General features: G+C 36.8%; 1 pseudogene; it reads left to right on the top strand.

The window, feature by feature from the left end:
* The first annotated feature begins 2,432 nt into the window (after nt 1-2,432).
* Nucleotides 2,433-3,419, top strand: LOC101570404 (annotated as a pseudogene).
* The last annotated feature ends 7,969 nt before the right edge of the window (nt 3,420-11,388 follow it).

Genomic DNA, 11,388 nt, shown 5'->3' with positions numbered 1-11,388 from the left:
TTCCGATTTGATTTGAAACTGTCTCATTGCTATCTGTTTATTAATAAAACTTTGAAAAAAATAAACAAAAAACAAAACCCAATATTCTGCAGATATAAGAAACAGCACTTGTAAAGACATATACACTGAAATAGAAAGGATAGAAAATGCTCTAGGAAAATGGAATGCAAAATCACAGTGGAGTAGCTGTGCTTCTCCATAAAAAATTAACTTCATAACAATTCTGTCAGAAGTGACAGTGAAGGTCTGGGAATATAGCTTTCTGGCATAGTGCCTACCTGGGGAGAAAGGTTGTTAGTTTAATTCCTGATGTCAAAAAGAAAAAAAAAAAGTGTCAGTCAAGATCATTATATATTGATAAAGAGAACAACCCATGAGGCTATAACAATTGTACATGTGTATGCATTAAATACACAAGTGTCCTAAGATATTTTTAATGCTGATTTATTTTTCAAAATATTGTATTATAATATGGCATTTTCATACACACATATAAATTTTTTTATCACATCCAACCTTCTATTAGTCTGCCTTCACCCATCCCCAATTTTTCTCTTTGTCTTTTCTAATAATAATCTCCCTCATACTTTCATGTAATTTGTTTTTTACACTTTATATTTTACATATTGGAGAAAACAAGTCCCATCCATCTTTCAGCTAGTGACATAATCTTGTTTTTCTCTATGGTTGAATGATAGTTCTGTACATGTACATTTTAATCTATGTATTGGCTGATGGACACCTAGGATCCTAAAGTGCTATACTGTCTGTACCTCCATTTGTATGCTACTATTATGCTGCTTTTCAGCAGTCTTTTAAAATACAGCTAGTACTGATATTTCTCAGGTATTTTGCCTCAGTACAAGAAATGTAAGAAAGACACTCTGTTTCTCAACATCTATTTTTCACTCCTTTGTTGAGAATCATAAGGCTGTAGTTGGGGTTTTTTTGTGTGTCTTCTACTCTATTCCACTGGTCTATATGTCCATTTTTGTACACCTATCATGCTGCTTTTCAGCAGATTTTTAAAATACAACTAGTGCTGATGTTTCTCAGAATATAGTAAAGTAGAAGGGACGTCTCAGAAAATAGAAAGGAAATTGACTCTTCCAAACTCATTGTACTACACCGGTGTTACGCGGTTCCCAAAAGCTGACAAAGGCACAATGAATAAAAACTATACACAAGCCTGACATGGAGGCACCTGCCTGTATATCCAACCCTTGGGAGTTGGAAGCAGGAGGATTACTGTGTATTTGAGACCAGCCCAGGCTACATAGGTAGCTCAAGATCAGCCTGAACTACACAGTGAGATTCTGTCTCAAAAAATACCAAAAGCACTATATGCAAATATCTTTGATGAATATAAAAGCAATACTTCTCAAAATACTTGCAGATAGAATTCAACAACACATTAAAAAGATAATATACAATGATGAATTTGGTTTCATTCCAGGGATGCAAGAGTAGTTCAATTTATGTGAATCAATAAAGTAATTCAGCACATAAATATAAAAATCACGTTATCATCTCAATACATGCAGTAAAAGCATTCAATAAAATTAAACATCTCCTCATGATAAATGTCCTGAAGAAATTAGGTATAGAAGGCTCATACTCAATATAATAGATGCTATAAATGAAAGATTCATAACTAACATTTTATTCAATTGAAACTGAGAACATTTACTTTAAAATCAGTAGTGAAATATGGCTGCATACACTTGACACTCTTATTCAGTATAGTACAAGTGTGCTTGATAGAATTAATCTCAAAAAGGAACCAGGGCACCATGGATAGGCAAAGATTGAAACCAATCTAAATTCCACAGGAATTACAGAACAAAAGATTATAGGTGGTTGTCTCTGACTGACCCTTCATTGTTCAGTGAAAGTGTTTCCAAAATAACATATGCTGCTTGTCTTGGGCTGCAGCCAGTGTCCATTCTCCTCCGCCCTTACACCTGGAGACTCATTGGTGAACATCTCATCACCATCTGGTTGTTCCAGTTACTGAAGCCATAAAATAAATGTTTATAATTGCTTTCTTAACTCATCACTACAAAAGTTTCCCTGTATCATGTTCACATAGAACAGAAACGAACCATTTGTTATCTGAAGACATACGCCTATTTCTTTTTCTTTTTTCACTTAGGGTTGAAGAAGAAAAATGAAGGTAGAACTTTTCTCAGTGGCAGAGTACGAATTAGAACATATTATCCTCAAAATGAATACAGAATTACATACTTTGTTCAGTTTAGGGAGATTTGGAAGAGATTATCTATATCTTACTAGTCCCAAAATTTTCAGTAGTAATTGAGAATTTAAATATGTCATCCTCTTAAGATAAAAAATTACCTTGTTATATACGAACTTAGTTTATTATATAAACGTGTTCTGAATATTTGTAAGAAACAATTTGGGTTGTCGGTGCTCGTGGGACCTGCGGCCCTGTTGCCCTACCATGGCAGTTCCTGAGACCCGCCCCAATCACACTATTTATATCAACAACCTCAATGAGAAGATCAAGAAAGATGAGCTGAAGAAGTCCTTGTATGTCATCTTCTCCCAGTTTGGCCAGATCCTGGATATTCTGGTGTCTCGGAGCCTGAAGATGAGAGGGCAGGCTTTTGTCATCTTCAAGGAAGTTAGCAGTGCCACCAATGCCCTGCGCTCCATGCAAGGTTTCCCTTTCTACGACAAGCCAATGGTGAGCATTCGCATTTAGTATGCCAAGACCGACTCAGATATCATTGCCAAGATGAAGGGTACTTTTGTGGAGCGAGACCGCAAACGGGAGAAGAGGAAGCCCAAGAGCCAGGAGACGCCATCTGCCAAGAAGGCTGTGCAGGGTGGGGCTGCAGCCCTTGTGGTGGGAGCTGTCCAGGGCCCTGTCCCGGGCATGCCACCCATGACTCAGGCTCCCCGCATCATGCATCACATGCCGGGCCAGCCACCCTACATGCCACTTCCTGGCATGATCCCACCTCCAGGCCTTGCACCCGGCCAGATTCCTCCTGGGGCCATGCCCCCACAGCAGCTTATGCCAGGGCAGATGCCACCTGCCCAGCCTCTCTCGGAGAATCCACCAAATCACATCCTGTTCCTGACCAACCTGCCAGAAGAGACCAACGAGCTCATGCTGTCTATGCTTTTCAACCAGTTCCCTGGCTTCAAGGAGGTCCACCTGGTGCCCGGGCGGCATGATATCGCCTTCGTGGAGTTTGACAACGAAGTGCAGGCCGGGGCCGCTCGAGATGCCCTGCAGGGCTTTAAGATCACCCAGAACAATGCTATGAAGATCTCCTTTGCCAAGAAGTAGCACCTTTTCCCCAGGCCTGCCCCTGCCCCTGTTCTGGGGCCGCCCCTCCCCTCTTTGGCTCAATCCCCAAAGGTAAGTCCCCCTTTGGGGGCCTTCTTGGAGCTGTGTGTGAATGCGTGGTCGCCACACAGCATTGTACCCAGAGTCTGTCCCCAGGCATTGCACCTGGTGCTGTTAGGCTGGAATTAAAGTGTTTTTTGAGGTGTGGTTTTTCACACACACACACACACACAAAGAAACAATTTGATCTTGAAGTTTTTATTCTTTTCTTAAGGGGAAGTAATGAAAAGGTTAAACTCTGTGTAATGTGTTTAGTGACCAGAGATTCACTTTCTAACTAGAACAATTTTTAGTTCTTTGTATTGACTTTAATGAGTTTTAGAAGAGGAATCATCAAGGTATTTGAAGACCTTGATGATCTGTCACAGCTAGTCTATCATTACATTGTAAAGTATTTATGAATAATATGTGCATAAAACTATTAAGGTTTTCTATATAAAAACTCTTTATGAATACTGACATTTTAAATAATTTCCACGTACCAGAAAATGTTATGCTTATTTTAATTTTCTTTAATTATTTAAAAAGTTTTAGCTCATGTACTGTACCTATGAACTTATTACAACACCTTCAGACTGAATTTGCTAAGCTCTGTGCTAGATTATTGATAAATGAAAGCACAAACAGTCTTCATTTTGGAATAGGCTAAATCTTTTACAACCATAAAACCCTATTCTGTGTTATTTTTAAATATTACTTTGCTGATTTAAATAAGTAAGTAAGCAAATATTGCTTCTCTAATGTCCATCATCCTATGTTTATCAGATAGATGTTTTCATTTCATCTTCTAAAGACTGCATCCTACTTAATACAACTTTAAAGATGCCTTTAACACTCAAAACTTATTTCAGATTTATCAGTAGACCTAAAAATACCACAAATATATATTCTTCTGTCACTTTGTGAAGAAAAAATATTTATACTTTTTATTCTCCTCTATATTTATTAGTTGACTCAACACTATTAGAAAAAAGTTTGAAAAGAATATCACCAAGAAAATTGGAACTTATTTGTAATTAGACCAATTTTTACAGATAGCATGCTTTTCATTTAAACATCCAGGGATTTATATCTCTTAAATACTTTATAGCAAGATGATAATTTGTCAATATGATCACACTTATGGTTATAATTCTTAAGTAAATGGATGAACATCTTATAAAAGATTTACATGGTGTACACCCCTAAATATTTGTTCCACTTTGATGTTACTGATTATTGTAATAAATTACAAACTATTTTGAGGGAGGTACTATGAATCAAACTCAGGGGCCCATGCTTGCCAGGCAGACACTGCACCACTGAGGCAAATCTACAGCCCAATTTATAGACATTTATTTTCACTTACAAATGAAATTTTTCTGCCTCTTATTCTTGCTTCATGACTTTAATAGGTTTAGAAATCTTGTCTTCGAAATGGAAGAAGGATTATGTCTCAAGCAAAGGGTTCTACTGTGTATAGTAATTATTGAGACATAAAATAATGACTCCTGACTGAAGTTTAAGCTGGTATTGCTTAGAAAACTTTGAAAATATATGAGATTATGACTGAATTAAGTATAAAAAGGAAGTATAAAAAGTAAAGCCATATTAATATGCTGAGCTGTAAAAGGCTCAATTCAACAACTTCTGACATTTCCAGTCCTATGGATAACCCACTACTATTATAGAATACTGGACTATATTGGAACATTTTGCTGAATTCATGCACCTACAAAATTTAAATGACAATGGAGTACTCATTTCTGAAAACTAAACAAAAAGAGGATACAAATGAAGGACCATTTTGTATCTGTTTATTCAAAATGGGAAAGATATACAGCTACTTTCTCTTAATTCATTGAATAGAAAGATATTTGTTCTAATAGTGTTTGTGGACAGGACATCATGTCTGCATCTTGTACTATGAGTAACCACTACAAAGACAACAACATGAAGTGTATTAATTATTGAAACCATCCTACTAATCGTTTTTGAAACTGTCTAATTGCTATTGTTTCTCAATAAAATTATTTTAAAAAATAACAAAAAAATTTACAATATTAGGGGGTTTTGGGGGAGAGAGTTGATAGGGGGATTGATCCCAGCACCTTAGCATTGAGCTACAACCCTAGGGGTATTATTTGTTCATTTGTGTAGTCTCTGTTCTTTTTCATTTTTATTCTGATGACTGAACCTGGAGTCTTCATACTGAGTTATATCTCCAGCTACATTATAATTTGAGACAGGCTGCTGCTAAGTGGATAAATTAATTGGACATGACTGGAATTTGTAATCCTTCTGATTCAGCTTCCCAGAGTGCTGGCATTATAGGAATGTTCTAACTAGTAGACTCAGAAACCTTTTTCTGAAGTAGATGACTTCAGAAAAGGTGATTTATGACAGAGATCCAGGGAAATGAGAAATGATTACACAGTATTGAATGAGCTACAGAAAACTTTACAGCAATACTTTGGAATAATAGCTCCTGCACTCCTCTGTGCAGGATAAATCTTCCCAGGTCAAGCTCAGGCCAGCCCCATGAGTGAGACCTGCTGCAGCATTATCGGGACCCATTCTGCCTCGATCTCTCAGGAACACTCTTTCCCTCCCAACCATCCCAAGCTCAAGTCTGGCCAGTGTATGGGAGAGGTACCACACTGCTTTGAGCCTCCTGCACCCCTCCAGACTCAGCTCAAGCCTGGCATACAGGCTTGGGGTGAAACTGCAGCTGAATTCCCTGCAGAGAGACTAGGAGCCAGAAGCAACAAACTAATTCAGAAGCAGAAGATCTGGCCAGAGGGGCAAAACAGGTACACTTCCAAGGATTACATCAGGAAGGAGCTGAGCACAGCAGCTAGACCCAAGCCAAAAACAACTGGATGAACTCAATCTTAGTAGCTCTGCACCCAAATTTCAGTAGATGCTAAGGGTACAATAACACCAGAGCTCTATACCAAAGATCACAGGTCAGTGCTGTGCAAAATGACAAAGAGAAGGAGCAAAATGCAATCTCAGGCCCTGAGCCCATCCAGAGCAAGTGGACAGGACACTACCACAGAAGAAAATGGGAATCACACAGCTGAAATATCTGAAACAATAGCATATGAGGTAAAGAAACAACTGCAGAATGGCATAGAGGAACTCAGATCAGAAATAATAAAAAAAGAAATCTCTGAATTAATAGTGTCTGAAGTAAAGAATCAAATTCAGAAACATATAGAGGAAATCAGACCAGAAATACTCTCTGTAATAAAAGTATTAATAACTGCTTCTCAAGAAGCCAAACATAAAAAAATATAGAGGAGAATAGAAAAACAGCAGATTCCTCTTATGAGCAATACAGGAAAGGAACAGATTGCGTGAAGCAGAGCCAAAGAGATATACAGGAACTTAAAATCTCAATCACAAACTTTCAAAACCTTTTGAGTAAAAGTGCAGATAGAGTTTCAGATCTTGAAGAGGCCATCGCAACTAGTGAAAGTGCAAGAAAAGACATCTTAAAAACAACAAGGAATGCAGGAAAAACTAATAAATCACCTGCAAGACAATGCAAAGATGAACAATTTGAGACTAAAAGGCATCAGTGAGAAAGAAGGAGTCAATGCAAATAATATAAAAAGTATATGGGCAGATGTAATTTCAGAAAACTTCCCAAATATGAGGAAACAATCTGACATTCAGGCAGCGGAAGCATACAGGACACCAAATAACTTCAAGCCAATTAAAAACACACGGAGTCATATAATAGTCAAGATCTCAATAATCCAGCACAAGAACAATGTACTGAAAGCCGCTAGAGAAAACAAAGAGATCACATTTAAAGGAAAACCTAGGGGCTGGAGAGATGGCTCAGTGGTCTAAAGCACCTACTTGAAACAAGCTTGGCAAAGCACAGGGACCGTGGTTCAAGCCCCCAGCACCACATGCCAGCCAGCCCCGCCCCCGGTTGGCTGAGCTGGCCACACACACACACACACACACACACACACACACACTAAATAAATGTAATAAATAAATAAATAAATAATTTTAAAAAAATAAAGGAAAACCCATCAGAATAATGGCAGACTTCTTTTCACATACCAATAAGGCAAGAAGAACATGGAGCAGAGTACATCAATTCTTCCACGAAAACAAATTCCAGCCCAGAATACTATACACTGCAAAACTCTCTTTCAAGTTTGAAACACTGGAGATAAAGGAAAAAGGAGTAAGAACAACAGGTAAAAAACACATCGATCGTAAGTCAATACGTCTCAATTATAAATATTAATGTAGGCGGACTCAATTCACCAATAAAAAGAAACCGACTGGAATAGTGGATTAGGAAACAAAATTCAACAATCCATTGCATACAACAAACACACTTAACTCATAAAGAAATTCATAGACTGAAAGGCAAAGGATACAAAACAATAATGCACCCTCCTGCCCATCAGTAAAAAGCAGGGGTAGCAATTACATTCTCAGACAGTCTCAACTTCACACCAAGAATGATCAAACAAAATAAAGAAGTCCACTATATATTGGTTAGGGGAAAAATACAAGAGGATGAGGTAACACTTATAAATGTGCGTGCACCAAACACGGGATAAACTAACTACATAAGACAAATCTTAATGAACATGAAAAATCTAATATGCAATACCAAAATGTTAACAGGAGACTGTAAAAACTCTTTATCCCAAACAGATAGGTCAACCAGACCAAAAATTACCAAAGTAGAAGAACTGAACAAGAGCTTGGAACAAATGGACTTAGTGCACATATACAGAGTTTTCCACACAACCACAGCTGAATACACATATTACTCAGCTGTAAATGGGTAATTTTCTAAAATAGACCACATACTAGTCCAAAGGTCATCCTTAAGTATATGCAAGAAAACAGAAATTATCCAATGCATATTGTCTGACCACAGTGCAATGAAAGTGGAAATAAATGACAAAAGAAACCAGGAAAACCCAGTAAAGGCATGGAAATTAAACAACACTCTTCTCAGCAACCAATGGCTCACAGATGAAATTAAACAAGAAATTCAACAATGTCTACAATTCAATGAAAATTCAAGCATAACTTATCAGAAACTATCAAATGTGATGAAAGCATCTCTCGGAGGGAAATTTATAGCTGTAAACTCACACATTAGTAAAACAAAATGGGAACAAATGAAAATACCCTAATGTTGCACCTTCAACATCCAGAAAAGAAAGAGCAAACCAAACCAGGACCCAAAGATGGGAAGAAATCATAATGATTAGAGAAGAAATTAATTCAACTGAGACAAAGAAAACAGTTCAGAAAATTAATGAAACAAAAAGCTGGTTCTTCAAAAGATTAAATAAAATTGAGAAGCCCCTAGCTAACCTCATCAAAAAGAGGAAGGAAAAAAATCAAATACAAGCAATAAGGGATGAAAGGGGTATAATTACCACAGACCCAGTGGAAAATCAGAAGATTATCAATAGCTACTTTGAGAATATTGGCTCTCACACAATGAAAAACACAAAAGAAATAGACTTGTAGAAAGGTACAAATTATCAAAACTGAGTCAAGAAGATGTAAGACCTCTCAATAACCCAATAACAGACAATGAAATATGAAATGTAAAAAAAAAAAACCTACTGACAAAGAAAAGTCTAGGTCCTGATGAATACCCAGATGAATTCTACAAGAAATTTATGGAAGTTATGAACCCTAAATTCCTCAAACTCATCAATGGAATTTAAAAGGAAGCAATCCTCCCAAATTCACTCCTGGAGCCAAGTGTTACCTTGATACTAAAAACAGGGAAATATACAACTAAAAAACAAAACTATTGGCCAATCTCCCTCATGAACATAGGTGCAAAAATCCACAGTAAAACCCTAGCAAATAGAATACAGCAAATCTTCAAGAAGATTATACACCATGACCAGGTAGGATTCATCCTAGGGATGCAAGGATGGTTCAATATACGAAAATCTATAAATGTAATACACTATATCAATAGAGCCAAATCTAAAACCACAGGATCCTCTCCATTGATGCAGAAAAGGCTTTTGAAAAAGTCTAACACAGAGACATAGTCAAAGTCCTACAGAACATGGGAATAGATGGCCTTTACTTCAATATGATAAAACAATTTTTGACAACACAATAGCTAACATAATTGTAAATGGGGAAAAATTGAAATCTTTTACTTTCAGATGTGGTACAAGACAAGGATGTCCTCTATCACCACTGCTATTCAGTATAGCTCTGGCACCACTAGCTAGAGGCTTTAGACAAGAGAAATGAACAGGAATAAGAATAGGTAAAGAAGAAGATAAATGATCCTTATTTGCAGAAGACATGATACATTACCTGGAACACCCAAGAAACTCCACCAAAAAGCTACAAAAATTGATAAGCAAATTCAATAGCACAGCAGGATACAAATTCAGTACCCAAAAGTCAACAACATTTCTTTACAGAGATAACAAACACACTGAGAGTGAAATTAGAGAAGCAATACCTTTTATAATAGCACCACAGAAAATTAAATATCTTGGAATTCAGCTAACTAAGGATGTCAAAGATGTTTTCAAGGAAAATTACAATACTCTGAAAAAAGAGATTGTAAAGTATTTTAGAAAATGGAAAGATATTCACTGCTCCTGGATAGGAAGAAAGAACATTGTGAAGATGGCCATACTCCAAATTTGAGGTACAGCCTAAAAGCAATCCCTATCAACCTACCACCCGTATACATCACCAACCTAGAGAAATTGTTCTTAAAATTTATTTGGAACCAGAAAAGACCTAGAATAGCAAAGACTATCTTGGGAAACAAAGACAAGGCAAGAGGCATTATAATTCCTCACTCAAAATTATACTATAAAATCAACCTGGTACTGACAAGAAAATAGACCTGATGATCAATGGAATAAGTTAGAAGATGCAGAAACCTCTTCCAGCACACTTAGCCACCTTAGCTTTGACAAAGGGACCAAACATGTTTACTGGAAGAAAGATAGCCTCTTCAACAAATGGTGCTGGTAAAACTGGCTCTCTACATGCGGAAAACTATAACTTTACACAGATCTATCACCATGCACTAAGCTAAAGTCAAAATGGATTAAAGATCTAAACATTGAAACAGAAACACTAAACCTCCTAGGAGAGAAAGTAGGAAGAACTCTTGAAGAGATAAAGTTAGGCAAAAGTTCGTGAACAAAAATCAAATTGCAAGGGTAACACTTGGAATAATTAACAACTGGGACCTCCTCTTATTGAGAAGTTTTGGCATGTCAAAAGAAATTATGAACAAAGTGAAAAGACAACCCACAATTTGGGAAAAAGTCTTGATTAATTAGCACTCAGAGAAAGGTCTGCTCTCTAGAATTTTAACCAACATTAGGGCCTCAAAATTTACTTAAAGAGACAATACAGAAATGGGTATCCAAGATGAATACACACTTCTCAGAGGATGAAATTAAAGAAGGGAATAAATATATGAAAAAATGGTCCCCATCACTAGCCATCATTGAAATGCAAATTAAAACAACACTGAGATACCATCACACCCTAGAAATATTGGCTATCATAAAGAAATTAATGAACAATAAATTTTGTAGAGGCTGTGCAGAAAAAAGTAACTTTTCTTCAGTGCTTTTGGGAATGTAGACTGGTGCAACCATTATGGAAATCAGTGTGGAGATTCCTTAAAAAGCTGGGACTGAAAATACCATTCAAACCAGCTATGCCCCTACTTGGAATTTTCCCAGAGGAATTTAAAACATCATATCATAGTGGTATATGTGTACCTATGTTTATAGCAGCAAAATTTGTGATAGACAAATCTTGTAAACAATTGAGATGCCCATCACCTGAGGAATGGATGAAAAAGATGCGATATTTTTATACAATGATGTACTATTCAGGTATAAAGAATGATAAACTTGAGGCCTTTGTATTAAAGTAGATGCCACTTGAAGATATATTCATAAGTGAAATAAAGAACACTCACATGTGTTAATATCATTTAGTCTCCCTAGTATAGA

This window comes from Octodon degus, unplaced genomic scaffold (assembly GCF_000260255.1).
Source record: "Octodon degus isolate 3935 unplaced genomic scaffold, OctDeg1.0 scaffold00318, whole genome shotgun sequence".
Lineage (NCBI taxonomy): Eukaryota > Metazoa > Chordata > Mammalia > Rodentia > Octodontidae > Octodon > Octodon degus.
Note: the sequence above shows the minus strand (reverse complement) of the source record. Positions and strands in the feature narration are given on the sequence as shown.